This window comes from Orcinus orca, chromosome 3 (assembly GCF_937001465.1).
Source record: "Orcinus orca chromosome 3, mOrcOrc1.1, whole genome shotgun sequence".
Taxonomy (NCBI): Eukaryota; Metazoa; Chordata; class Mammalia; order Artiodactyla; family Delphinidae; genus Orcinus; species Orcinus orca.
Genome location: NC_064561.1, coordinates 179,615,031 through 179,629,685, shown reverse-complemented (window position 1 = coordinate 179,629,685; position 14,655 = coordinate 179,615,031). Strand labels below are relative to the sequence as shown.

Below are 14,655 nucleotides of genomic sequence, written 5' to 3'. Positions count from 1 at the left end.
CAGTAGTTGTGGCACGTGGGCTCAGTTGCTCCCCAGCATGTGGGATCTTCCCAGACCAGGGCTCAAACCTGTGTCCCCTGCATTGGCAGGTGGATTCTTAACCACTGCGCCACCAGGGAAGTCTGGTCTCTGGCTTCTTTTGATGGAGATTCAATCCCTTGTACGATGCAACTTTCATCTGTTTTAATTTGTCCTAATTATCTCTTGGTTCACATCTTAGAAAAAAAAAAAAAGAGGACTGCATTTTAAGACTTGTCTGGAGGAGGTTGGCTTGTTTTGCAATAAAGTGAAAGTTTGGTGAAATATTTACATCATAAAATAGTACAGATGTGAGTTAGGATAAAATTCAATTTTTTCACGAGAAATTTGGCTACCCGTATGGATATTTAGGCACTACATATTCATATTATTTTACATGTAGGTCTTTCCTTTGCTTTCACAAGCAGTTCAAAATTATTTTCTTCTAGAGGTTCATATTTTGACTAGTTTGCTGTGAAATGGGTAGGTAGGTTGGTGAAATTATATTTCCCAATTATGTAGTACTTTACCATTATGAACTGTATTTACACACATTCTCATGCTGATGGTGTGAGAAAATGAGGGATCAGATAGTTTAGTGATTTATTCAGGGAATTTGAATCCTGGTGTCTTCAGTTTGAGTCAAGTTTTATGTTCTTTTCATTATTCCTTTCATGTATTATGTTTTTAATTAGCTATAGTTTTACCATGTAAATGAGTGAAACCTGAAAAACTAGGAGGTAATTTAGTAATCCTCTGGATCAAACTCTAAGTGTTCAGCTTTTAGGCAGTAGATTTTATGGGTATGTTTGTATTTGTGTGTTTACATATTATTAGTATTATTTTCTGCTGCATTTTAGAAAAGTAGTTCAAAGTTAGTGAATGCATAAAAAAAGAAAAAGACAAAGGGACACAAGAAAATCTTGGGAGGTGTTGCAAATGTCTATTCCCTTGATTGTGGTAATAGTATCCAAACTGTAGGCATATGTTCAAACTCATCAATTTGTACACATTAAATATGTGCAATTCTTTGTATATCAATTATACCTCCAAGCTCTTAAAATATATAAAAGAAATAGTTCCCAAAGTTAGTGACTGTGAAGGCTACCCTTAGACCTAAAATCATGTTTGCATTTTAGATTCCTTTTTCTTTTTCACGAGTGTATTGATGGTTCAGTAACTATTTCTCAATTCTTCGAGTTTGGGATTGAACAAGTACTACCTATACTGAAGTCCATCCCCTTGTTGGACTTTAGAAAAATAAATTGATTTCTTAAAATCATTAGCTGAGGTGCATGTCAGAAGGGGGACTGCTGCTGATGGAATGTTGAGCACAAAAGAAAAAGGGTGAAAAAGTTGTTTTCTTGCAGCAAATTTTCCAGAGTGACCACTCTTCCCTGGTCTTGATTTCTACTTTTTGGAAGAGTTGAACAGTCCACTCAAGTGGTCAAAACTGTGGGAATGTCTGAGACTTAGATCTAGCTTCTGATGGAAGAAATCTTCAAAAGTTTTTTGTGTCTTTTTTCCTCAAATGCACACACACACACACACGATCACGGGGTTTCAGTGATCACTTGATAGTTGTAGAGGGTCACCCCCCAAATCCAATAGACTCCTTGCTTACCACCCTTTATGATATTTCTGCAATAAAAGGTGTCTCATAATTCTTTGGTGTGGCTCCTTCCATAAGACTCTCCCCTGATCCATTTCTAAGTCCTGTTATTGACTGATTTCCTTTTTCTCTTTGGCCCTTGGCTATCTTCACAGAATCTAGTCTCACTCATTTTGGACAGGTATTTTGTATTTTTTGTTGATTCTTTTTCTTGTATATTTTCTAACAAGTTATTGATTATATAAAGTTATAGTATTTTATATGTATATTGAACCTGACAAACTTACTGCACTCTCTGATAAATTCTGATGCCTTTAAAAAAAAATTAATTAATTAATTAGTTTTGCTTCATTGGGTCTTTGTTGCTGCATGCAGGCTTTCTCCAGTTGTGGTGAGTGGGGGCTATTCTTCGTTGCAGTGCGTGGGCGTCAGTAGTTGCAGCATGCGGGCTCAGTAGTTGTGGCTCAAGGGCTCTAGAGCACAGTCTTTGTGGTGCATGGGCTTAGTTGCTCTGTGGCATGTGGGATCTTCCCGGACCAGCAATCAAATCCGTGTCCCCTGTATTGGCAGGTGGATTCTTAACTACTGCACCACCAGGGAAGTCTCCCTGATGCCTTTTAAAAATTTTTTATTTTATTGGAGTACAGTTGATTTACAATGTTGTGTTAATTTCTGCTGTACGGCAAAGTGATTCAGTTATATATAAAAAGAATATATATATATTCTTTTTCATATTCTCTTCAATTATGTTTTATCACCGGATTTTGACTATAGTTCCCTGTGCTCTACAGTAGGACCCTGTTGTTTACCCATCCTGTATATAATAGTTTGCATCTGCTGACCCCAAACTCCCAGTCCATCCCTCCCCCATCCCCCCGCCCCCTTGGCAACCACAAGTCTGTTCTCTATGTCTGTGAGTCTGTTTCTGTTTCGTAGATAAGTTCATTTGTGTCATATTTTAGATTCCACACATAAGTGACATCTGTTGCCTTTTTAAAAATGGGTTCTTTCATTTTTTTCCCTAGAAGTACAATGATGTCTTTAAAAATTTGTGACCGCCTGGAGGGGTGGGATAGGGAGGGTGGGAGGGAGGGAGACGCAAGCGGGAAGAGATATGGGAATATATGTATATATATAACTGATTCATTTTGTTGTGAAGCTGAAACTAACATACCATTGTAAAGCAATTATACTCCAATAAAGATGTTAAAAAAAAAAAAAAAACCAAATGAACCTTTTGGCCAACCCAAAAAAAAAAAAAAAATAATAATACTTTTGCCTCTTTTCTAGTGGGGTTTCTCCTTCTTTCTAATTCTCACCTTATAATATGTTCAATGTCCAGAAAACTATGTTCTACATTCAATGTCCAGATAACACTAGTGAACTTATCAGGTATAAATAGTGGCCTTATTTCTGATTTCAGTGGGAATGCCACTTGAGTTTTAGATAGATTTTGCCTATTGATGTAAGACCACCGTTCTTTATCATGTTAACCATCTATTGTTTTTTAAATTTCTGTTTTGCTAAGAATTTTAATATGTAATATTGAATTATATCTAAAACCTTTTAAAGCATCTATTGAAATATTTGTTTTCTTATTTGACCCTTTGAAGTGATAGATTGATATTGTAGTAATAGATATTAAACTCCATATTTCATTAGAATGTTCGTTTGATACACTTTAACTCAATTTGCCAATATTTTAGGATTTTATATGTATCTATATGTATGCAACCTCTGTCAAATTTAGTATCAGAGTATTTTAGCTACTTAAAGTGAATATAAAAAAACTTTTAATATTTTCCTGTGCTCTATAACATTGTCATGATCATTTCCTTGAAACTATAAAAAATTACCTGAAAATTTATTAGTGTATATTCATTGACCTTTTAAAAAACCAACTTTTAATTTAAGAACAGTTTCATATGTACAAAAAAATGTCAACGATAACACAGAGTGTTCCCATACACCCCACACTCAGCTTTCCCTATTGTTACCATCTTACATGGATTGGTACACTTGTTACAATTAACGAGCCAATATCTAGACTTTACTGTTAACTAAACTCCATTCTTGATTCCAACTTCCTCAGATTCTACCTCATGTCCTTTTCTGTCCCAGGATCCCATCCTAGACGCCACATTACATTGAGTCATCATGGTTCCTTAGGCTCCTATTGGTCCTGGCAGGTACCCAGACTTTCCTTGTTTTTGATGACCCTGGCAATTTTGAGGAGTACTGGGCACGTGTTTTGTTGAGTGTCCCTCTATTGGGATTTGCCTGAAGTTTTTCTCATGGTTAGACGAGGTTTATGGCTTTTGGGGAGGAGGACCACAGAGGTAATATACACTTGTCATCATACCCTATCAAGGGTATGCACCATCAACATGACTTACCACTGTTGGTGTTGACCTGGCTGAGGTCCTGTAGTCCAGGTTCTGCTCTCTAAAGCTACCCCACTCCTTCCATTCCTCAGTCCTTGGAAGGTGGTCACTCTGTGCAGCCCACACTTACGGGGAGGGGAGTTATAGTTCACCTCCTTGAGGGCAGAGCATCCACATCATTTATTTAGAATTCTTCCACATGGGAGATTTGTCTCTTCACCCCCATTTATTTATTTATCTATTTATATCAGTATGGACTCACAGATATTGATAATTTATACTTGGGTTATGATCCAATAGGACTTTATTTTGTTGTTCCAGTTTGGGGACATTGGGAGAGATTTCATCTGGCTCCTGTGTCACTGGACCTTGCAGGTCATCTCTTTTTTTTCTGAGCATTCCCTTACTTTCTGGCTTATTAGATGCTCCAGGCTCATCTTGTTCTAGAATTAGCCATTTTTCTAAGGAACCCTGCTTCCTTTTATTGGTTTGAGAATGGAGGAAATATAATATAATTTAAATTTGTATTTGTCAGATATAAAAGAGCTACATTACATTCCAGATTTTTTTTCTTACACTTTATTCATTCAACCACATTTTTGTAGTATTGGCTTTCTGTTAGGCACAAAGACTAAATCCTATGATAAGCCTTCTCTCCTATGCTTTTACTGAGATGCCTGGTGGATTCCCACACTGTGAGCTCCCTCTCACTGTAATGAGTAATAAACACAACTTGTTTAGTTACAGATGTGCCTGCTGACTATTGGCTGGAATGTACTGACAGCACTTAATGGACGCCCCCCCCACCCCAAATAATAGTGCTTTAAATCATAAGGGTTTGTTTTATAAGGAGAAGTTCAGTGGGGGGCAGTCCAGGCTGGTGTGAGAGTGTCTGCATGTCCTCAGGTCTAGTCTCCTCCTGCTTGGCCACTCTCAGCATGTGGCTCCTATCACTGTATGCAAATCATGATCCAAGAGGCTGCTGGAGTTCCAGCCATCATGTCTGCATCCTATGTAGCAGGAATGGAAATAAGGAGAAGAGAAAAAGGGGTGCCTCTCCTACTTGTGGAACCCCTTCTGAGCAAACAAATCTCCCATGGGGCAGGAACTGTCTGAGCACAGGGATACAGTGTGGGGAAAACAAAGTCGTTGCTCCCATGGCATCTCTGTTCTGTAAACACACGAAGACATTGCTCTTTCATCTGTGACTGTGCCAACAGGGATGGCTCAAGAGGACAAGTGAGGTTGGAGTCACCATGAACCCACAGGGTGGGCATGGACCCTCACAAGATGGGCTTGTGATTGGTATTGATCTGTAATATGATCAGATCCAGGATCCTCTGGACCTCTGGACCCCACATTCCTTCTCCCCCATCTTTTCTTGTTCGTTCTGAACCAGGCAAGAGGAATAGAGGGTAATAGGATGGGGGCGTAATTTTGGATAACGTGTCCTTGGAAAGCCTGGAGAAAGTGACGTTTAGAGTGAGGGCCTGAAGGACAGGAAGGAATAAGCCTTGTGGGTGGCTGGGAAGAGTATTCCAGGCTGAGTGAACAGCTGTGCAAAGGCCCTGAGGTCGGCACTTGATTGACATTCAGAGGACAGGAAGGAGGCCAGTGTGGCTGGAACAGAGTTCAAGAGGCTGGTGGTGGGAGCTGAGGTCTGGGGCTTAGATCACACCGGGCCTTGGGGCTGGTACAAGGGCTTCAAGTGAGATGGGAGACTTTGGGGGTGTGTGTGGGGGACATGATCTGATTGTAACCCTTTGTGGTGTCTTTGTTTAGCACACTTCCTGACACATAAAAATATTTGGTAAAGCCTGTATGGAACTTTGAGATTGGTTTACATTTTCTCAATTATGGATGAAGAATTGATTTGGTTATTCCAGAACAGAATACTTTTTGGGTAAAAAGGTATTATTTTTCTGTATTGAGACTTCGAGAGTCTGAGATCATCCTCATCACTGGAGCGTGAGCGTCACCTGGAAGGCTGTTCCCAAGTGACAAGCCACAGGGGAGACCACATGTTCACACGTGTTCACACATATTCACGTGGAGAACACTGAGACTGACCACCGTGATTTCAGAGGTCAGTGACTGTTATGGAGTCATGCTTTCCTAGTCTCTGTTCTTCGTCCTTTATTCAGATCATCCCACCTCCCCACAAAAGATAAAGATCAAAAAGAAGACGAGACTGATAGTGTGGAATAGAGAATATAAGACTGCACTTCCACTCAACATGACCCAGTCCCGTCTGGGCTTTGCTCCAGCATATCTGAGACCAAATTTGTGTCCGTTCCCGAGCTCAGTAGGCCTTCTCATGCAAGTGAGAGTCTGTCTTGAAAACTGGAGGTTTTAGGGCTCCAATCTTTCTGGACCAAGGGGCTTGGCATTGCAGTGAGATGCAGGCTACCCCAGGCCAGGATGCAGTCCCTGTGGGGAGGGGCGGCCGGGTTTGCACACAGAGGAGAACGCCAGTCTCTGGCCCAGATGAGTCATGCAGAGCCATTTAGCAGTTGCTAAGTGTGGTTCTGGGTCCATTAATGTTGAGAAACGGCAATTAGTGTGGAGGCAAATTAGAATAAGAGCCACAGTGCTGATCATGAAGCAAATGAAAAAGCTCAAGAGGAAAGCATTTTTTCTGAGCGTCTCAAAGAATTCCACCCTTTAATTCTCTGCTCTCCCAGTGCCAGGGAGAGTGACAGCTCATTGACAGACATCCGAGGATCACGTGCGGTGGAACAGAAACCTCCAGCATGACAGGGAGCAGATGTATGGCCTTGGTTGTGCGTCCTGATGGGAAGGTGGCTGTGGAGACTCAGACCCGAATTCCCAAAGCAGGTGCATCATGGATGTCGCCAGATCCGGGGATTTGGACCCTCAGATCTTTCTGAAGAGAACATCTGCGGAGAAGGAAAAGGTTTATGCATATACCTGGTTTGAAGGGGGACACTGCGCTGCATCCATCTTATTCCACGCCCTGTCCTAGCACTTGGCTCAGAACCATAAATATGACAGGTGTGCAATACACATGCATTAAACTTTAAAATTTGCTTTTAAAAATTTATATCCATACCATAACCTTCTGATTAAGATTGGAAACAACTATTTGTCAAAACGGACTATATTTTCAGGACCGCATTGTTTTTGATGCTGTATGAGACAGGATGGTTCCACTGAAGGAATCTGTCATGTAGCATATGTACCAATTTGTCAATGTCCCCAAGGTGTCTGTCTTGTTCACTGCTAACAGCTGACCATGGTAGGCCTACTGGCTATTTGGTGTTTGCATCTCCGTGCTCATCGGGGCCAGAGGGGAGGAAGGCACTGTGCGCACACTTCCAGCTGGCACAGGAATCTTAGTATTAAAAGATGAGCAATTCCCACCTCATCAAAGAACACCAGACAAATGCATCCTGGGCTGTTGTCCCTGTGGCTTTAACGCCCTTATGAGCCACGTGGAGATGCACACACCATAGGGGGCTGACCTCTGCTCAGAGCTTTGGCGACTGTTTAGTAGTTTTGAACTCCATTCAACACTGGAATGAAAATGCTTCCTGTGTCCTGAAAATGTAAACGAGATGATATGATTTATCTGGATTTGAGGAAGTACACCAAATTTAAATTGTATAAACATTTTAAGGCAGCAGCCTACATACAATATATGAATGTGCATATGTAGAATCTTTATGTATATTGTATTAGCTTTCTATGCTGTGTGTTAAATTATCACAAACTTAGGAGCTTAAGACAAAACCCCAGTTCCTTAGCTGAGAAGTCTGGGCAGGCTCGGCTGGGTTCTCTGCTGAGCAGCTCATGGACGCAAATCAAGGAGTTGGCCCAACGAGACTCTTATCTGGGGGGTTGGGGGACGAAGACGTTTCCAGGCTCCCTCAGGCGGTGGCTGAATTCAGTTCCTTGCAGTCATAGGACTAAAGTCCCCCTTTCCTTGCTTGATGTTGGCCAGGGGTTTCTGTTTGCTCCTGGGGTCCCCTCACTTGCTCTCTGGTCCTTGCACGTGGCCCCTGTTTTAAAATATTAATTTTAAATGAATTTAAAATATTAATAGAAAGTTTGAGAGTCAGTAAGACCAACAGATCAAGAGATACTTGCCACTGAAAAGAAAGTTGGTTACTCACAGTTCCTTTGGGGAGGGGGCATGCCACTCCACAGGTGGGCCACATGGGGAAGCACCAGGGTGTCCAAAAGGCAGAGGGTGTTAGGGCAAGTGTGATCAGGGGACTTTATTGTGGTTTCTAAGGGAAGAAATAGGAGAGGCAGGGTAAGCAGGTTTAGGATTGGCTAGATTGAATAATTTCAGGGCTCTGGGGCATGGGTGTGTCCCTAGTTATCTGGTACCCAGCTCTGGAGTGATTACAGCTGATAGATAGTGACAGAGAGTATTAGAACCTGGTAGAAAATGTGGGTGGGGTGTGGGCTCTGGATCTGTTGGTCTGCATTTGAAAGGTGCTCTTCAGGGGAATTGTTCACTATCTTTAGAAATTATACAGCTCTGGAAGGGGCCACCCCACCAGGATCAGCAAGGCCCCATATGTCCAAGCATAAACCTGAAGAAAACAAAAAACATAGTTAATACAGCCCCATCCATGTTCAGAGCCGGCATCTGTGTGTGGAATCCTCATGTTTTGATTCTCTCTGACTTCTCCTTTTGCCATCAGCCAGATAAAACTCTGTGCTGTTCAGGACTCAAATATTAGATTGGATCTGCCTGGATAACCCCTCTTCTGATGAACTGGAAGTCAACTGATAACGAACCTTAATTACATCAGCAAGAACCCTTTTTGCACTGTTACATACCATAATCATGGATGTGATACCTCATTACATTCATAGTCCTGGGGATTAAGGTGGGAAATCTTAGGGTGGCATCTTAGAATTCTCCCATTTATATAAATTTGAATGTGGTATTTGCTCTTCTCATCTTCATCATCTACACAAAGCCCCTTGGTTATGAAATTCACTGGAAACCTCTTTGAATACGTCTCATCAACTGACTTTCGGAATGACATCATCAGAGGTGGAAGCCATTTAAATGATTGGATTTCTGAATTCCCCACTAGCGGTCCAAGTAAGGACTGGGGCACACCCAGCCCTGGGGAAGTGGACGGTTTGTGTAGGTTTTTGGTCTGGGCGGGGCTGGCCGGGTGACACTCAGACCCTTGGCGTCCCTGGCTGGAAAGTCTCACAGGCACACATATTTCCCAGCGGCGGAATGTCAGGAGGCACGGGATGGAACCAGAGCCGGGGGTCTCGTTTCTGCGCTGCTGAGAGCTCGGAGCCCTCTCCAGGTCCTGCCCGGCTACAGGAGAGAGGCTAGTCAAAAACGAGAGTTGGCACTGATGGTAAAACGGAAGACAGGTTCTCAGAACTGTGGAGCAGGGAATAGGGGAAAGAACTGTAATAAGTTGGACTTTTGTCTGTTTTTGTTCGGACATAGGGTTAGAAAGGAAGCCAAATGATTTAGGTATATGAAATAGTTTGTCACTCTTCTGCACACGTCCCATTTTCTGTCTTGTAAAGATACAACTATTTTAGTAAATTTTTAAAGAAAGACTAGTTAGGAGCTTTTTTGAAAGGCCAGCTATTTCAGGTAGGAAAGATAATATGAAATTTTAAAATGTCAGTCTTGGAGCATGTCCATTCATTTGACATTTAGTGAGTTTCCATGTACTGTGCAATAGAACTTTCTGCGTGTCCTCTGAGCTGTTCAGTACAGTAGCCACTAACCACATGCGGTTATTAAGCACTTGAAACATGGCTAGTGCAACTGAGGGGCTGAATTTTCCATTTAATTTAATTTAGATGTGGATTTAAATAGTTGAATGGTGCTAGTGGCTACAGTATTGGACAGCAGAGATCTAGATGCTGGGAATAGTTCAGTGAGCGAACAGGTAAAAGTCCCTGTGCTTACAGGGCTTACATTCATTTAAAGTGAGTCTCAGTTTTCTTTTGATAATTTTCTTAAAACTTAATATTGCACTTACTGGCAAGGGTGATGATGCAAGATGTATCATTGTAGAGCCCATCAGGACGTTTTGAAAAACAAAAAACAGTTAAGAGAGCAAGTAGGGCTTAGGTGATGTCCACCCTTAGGTAGATTACAGTGACTAAGATGAGCCACTAAAATTTAAGATTTCTTTTTTTTTTTTTTTTTTTTTAGAAATGAGTAATTTCTACTATATATTGTTGCTGCCTTTCTGAAGACTGCCCTCTTACTATGTAACTTCTATACCCCGGTACTGACCATGAGTGAGAAGTCCTCCTGGATGTCACATTTCCTAGGGAAGAAAAGAAGCCACATTTGTGGTTTTTATTAATTCAGCAGACATTTAAACTTTTCTTAGGATGATTTCTCTGTGGAGTGGAATGTTTAACTCGTGACTTGGACTTACGTTTGTCAACTATAATCTGATTATTGATGAAACCAAAAGGATTGGTTTGGTAGAGTCCTCACTCTTAACTCTTAATTACATTCAGGAGGGATCAGCAAATTTTAAAAATAATCTTAGATTTCTGGTTTTGCTTCTAATTTCTGTGCACTGTGTATGCAGAATTTGAGGAGTCTTGCTGTGTACCCAACCATATGCAACATGTATGTAGTTTTAAAGTTATTTGTGCAAAGACCTGAAAGTTTATATACGAAATTGTCAGCAGTTTCCCTGTCCCCAACTTCTGAATTGTTTTAACTATTGTGAATCATCATTGCTTTCTTTCTGTCTAATGTTTGAAAATTATTTGTATTTCCATTTCTAAATACATTTTTAAAATGACTTTCCAATGACAACCTATTGGAATATAGCACCCCATAACGGACTGATGGGGGCTTAGTTATTATCTGGAATCTTCTACATGCACTTAGTGTGTTTAGCTGTGTAAAACATAAAAGTCAGCCTGGCCTTTATCCTGGAAATGTACAGCTGAAAAGACGACCTGACATGGATAATTTCATTAAGGTTCCTGTTTATCATCTTATTTTGGAAGGAATTTTAATACGCTGGCTAATCAGACTTCTTTTTCTCTAAAACACACAAGCTACAAGAACGAGTTCTGATCTTACAGTCAAGGAAAAGGAAGAACTGATTGAAGCTTGGCAACCAGAACCTCTTGTTTCTCTTGTCTCAAGAGACCTTCCTGCTGTCAACTATAGCATCGTTTCAGGCCCTCCAAAAGCCATAACATTGTGGTGAATGGAAAAGAAGGTATAAACTTTGCCTCGTTCAATTTTCTTGGATTGTTGGATAACCCTAGGCTCAAGGCAGCAGCTTTGGCATCTCTAAAGACGTATGGTGTGGGAACTTGTGGACCTAGAGGATTTTATGGCACATTTGATGTGCACTTGGATTTGGAAGACCGCCTGGCGAAATTTATGAAGACAGAAGCAGCCATTATACACTCATATGGATTTGCCGTGATAGCCAGCGCTACTGCTGCTTACTGTAAGAGAGGGGACATTGTGTCTGTAGATAAAGCTGCCTGCTTTGCTATTCAGAAGGGATTACAGGCATCACGTAGTGAAAGTAAGCTATTTAACCATAATGATACGGATGACCTGGAACAACCACTAAAAGAACAAGAGACTGAAGATGAAAAGAATCCTTGCAAGGCTCGTGTAACTCGACGTTTCATTGTAGTCGAAGCGTTGTACATGAATACTGGAACGATTTGCCCTCTTCCAGAACTGGTTCAGTTAAAGTACAAATATAACGCAAGGATCTTTCTGGAGGAAAGCCTTTTGTTTGGAGTCCTGGGGGAGCATGGCTGAGGAGTCACTGAGCATTCTGGAATCAGTATCGATCATATTGATCTTATCAGTGCCAACACGGAGAATTCACTTGCTTCTGTTGGGGGTTTCCTGCTGTGGTAGGTCTTCCGTAACTGACCGTTTGTGACTTTCCGGCCAGGGACACTGCTTTTCAGGTTCGTTACCCCTCCCCTGTTAGCTGCTGCTGCCACTGAGACCCTCAACATCATGGAAGAAAATCCAGGAAAAGTGCAAACGAATCCATAAAGCTTTACAAGGCATTTCTGGATTAAAAGTGGTGGGTGAGTTCATTTCTCCGGCATTTCACCTCCTGCTGGAAGAGAGCACTGGGTGTCAAGAAAGAGAGGTTAAACTACTTCAGGAAATTGCAACTCAGTGCACGGACAGAGGCATCACGTGAACTCAGGAGCATTACCTGGAGAAAGAAGACAAGTATCTCCCTCCTCTGTGCATTAGGGTTGTGGTCACAGGGGAACAAACAGAAGAGGAACTGGAGAAAGCTGTGTCCACGATCAGCAAGGTGGCCCAGACCATGCTGCTTTAGTCTGGGGCCTGGTGGTTGCTCACCACGCAACACACAGACAGACCTCAGAGTCACTGCAGGGCGAGCCAGAGGGGGCCTGCGGGTACAAGACGGGGTGTCACTAGATGAGGATGCTGGTTACTTAAAAGAAAACACATCCAAAAGCCCAAGTAATGATAGCATATAACTGATATTTAAATTCTGCTATTTTATACTATTTAAATGTTTTATTAACACTAGGTTTTTATATTCTTCTTTTTGTTGTCATTGTTTAAAAATGGAGCTTCAGTTTCTCTTCTTTCCCTTCTAATGGTAAAGATTGTGAGCACTCCTTAACATCTCATAGAAAATTGTTTGCAACATTAAAGCTTAGAGGCAATTCAGCATATACGTTACAAAAGGTATTGAAGATCTAATTCAACCATATCTTTTTCAGTCTTCGTCATGTGAAACTCAGTCGTGGTTAATATATAGAGGAATACTTTTTGTGTGATTATTATAAACTCTTCATGACAATATATTGAATCCTAGAATTTTTATATACACTAAACACTGATGTTGCACCGTTTATAACAGTGAATCTTAGCATCCTTGACCAGAGAATAGTCATTATACTTCCTAAGTGAGCAACAATTTAAATCAAATACTATTTTATTTTAGTAAGTTGACCTTTCCATTCATTATGTGTTGACTTCTAATCTGTTTTCAGAGGAGGATTATTGTGATGATCCCAAAATAGAAATCATGTCCTTGATATTTTAGAATATCTTGAATGTATTCTTCTTTGTATAGTGGGTTTCCTGGGGATGTATAACTACAGGCTTTTTCTAAGCTAAGAAAATGAGACCTTTATTTCTTTTCAGCTTATGAATTCCAGATATCTAAAAAAGATGTGAAAGCACTAAAAATAAAATTTTTAAGCTGTGCTTTAGCTATCTGTTTTTCCCTTAGCAAACCAAGTTGGGTGGTATAAATGTTTGTGATATGTGCCACAAGACAGTACATAAATATTACACTATTACTCCAACTATTATTAAAGGGAAAGGAATAAAATTATATTGAAAATGTCATTTTATAATGTATGTTCATATTAACAAATGGTCTTCAACATCTTTTTAAATAACATATATATTTTTAATGTTTAGTTTCTATTTTGCCTGAGGTATTTTGTACATATGTGCCTTGTGATTGCTACTGCTTTAAAGGATACAGTACTCTTTGGGGGATGAATCTGCTTTGTTTTTAATGAAATAAACCTACATTCCTGATTAAAAAACAAAAACAAACAAAAAACAAAGGATTGGGGCACTGCTTTTGCTTATAGCATCCTTTCCCTCTTCCCCAGGACACTTTGTCAACCTCTGTACATCCATGAGGGCTCACTGTGGAATCTCATACAAGTCAGCTCTATGTGCACTTTCCCCACTTTTATTTCCATTAACCCCTATCTCTCTGTTGTTCATTCCTTCCTCAATCAACTTGTAATTTTCCAAGTTGGACATTGGGTGAAGTAAGAAACTCTTATCCAATTAGGTGAATGAATGGAAAAAGCTCCCCCTATTCTGGCAGTATTTAATTGTTGTAGGATTATTGGCAGAGGTTTACTCATAGGATTTTAGTAGGCAGATCCTTTAAATCAGTGTATCCCAATTGATCAACAGACTCCTGGGGTCAGAGAAGGTAGTAAAGGGGGTCTCTGAACTATTAACAGATCTTTCCAGTGAATAAGACACATTTGCTTGGATAGCAGCATGGAAATCACGTAAATGTGAAGTTTCATTATTGGCTTGAATGATAGCAATTTGATATGCTTAAACTGTTTTTTCTAAGTAGATTGAGGACTTGGTATTTATCTTTGATAAATATAAATGAGAAAACAAGTTTTCCTTACTTAGTAAAGTTTTGCCTTCTAACAAGTGGGAGGATATGAAGTTCCCTAGATGGTGAGAAGGTTGAGACCCTGATAGGGAAAGTCCCCTCTGCACAGAGTCGGCCTGAGATGTTCCAGAAAAATGTTCCTGGAAAACATTCTCATTCTATGGACTCTCCATACTTCCAAAGACTTGATTATGTTGAAGCTGCTAGAGATGGAAACTTTGGTGCAAGCCTAGAAAATTGGTAGTAACAACTAGCAATTCATTAAGGTCCTTCTGACTTCAATTATCAGCTGTTTTCACATGCCTTTTACAGAAGCTTCCGTGGTCCATTACTGCTGTTAGTCCTTTCGGCAAGAGGCAGTGTTTTGAACGTACCAAGTATGTCTGAATGGTAGATATATTTTTTAAAATCTTTAGCAGGAGTGTTTGTCTCATTAACATTTGTGCAGCATCAACAGGTG

General features: G+C 40.6%; 1 pseudogene; it reads left to right on the top strand.

Moving 5' to 3' along the window:
• Nucleotides 1–11,163: 11,163 nt before the first annotated feature.
• On the top strand, nucleotides 11,164–12,338 carry LOC101275271 (serine palmitoyltransferase 1-like; annotated as a pseudogene).
• The last annotated feature ends 2,317 nt before the right edge of the window (nucleotides 12,339–14,655 follow it).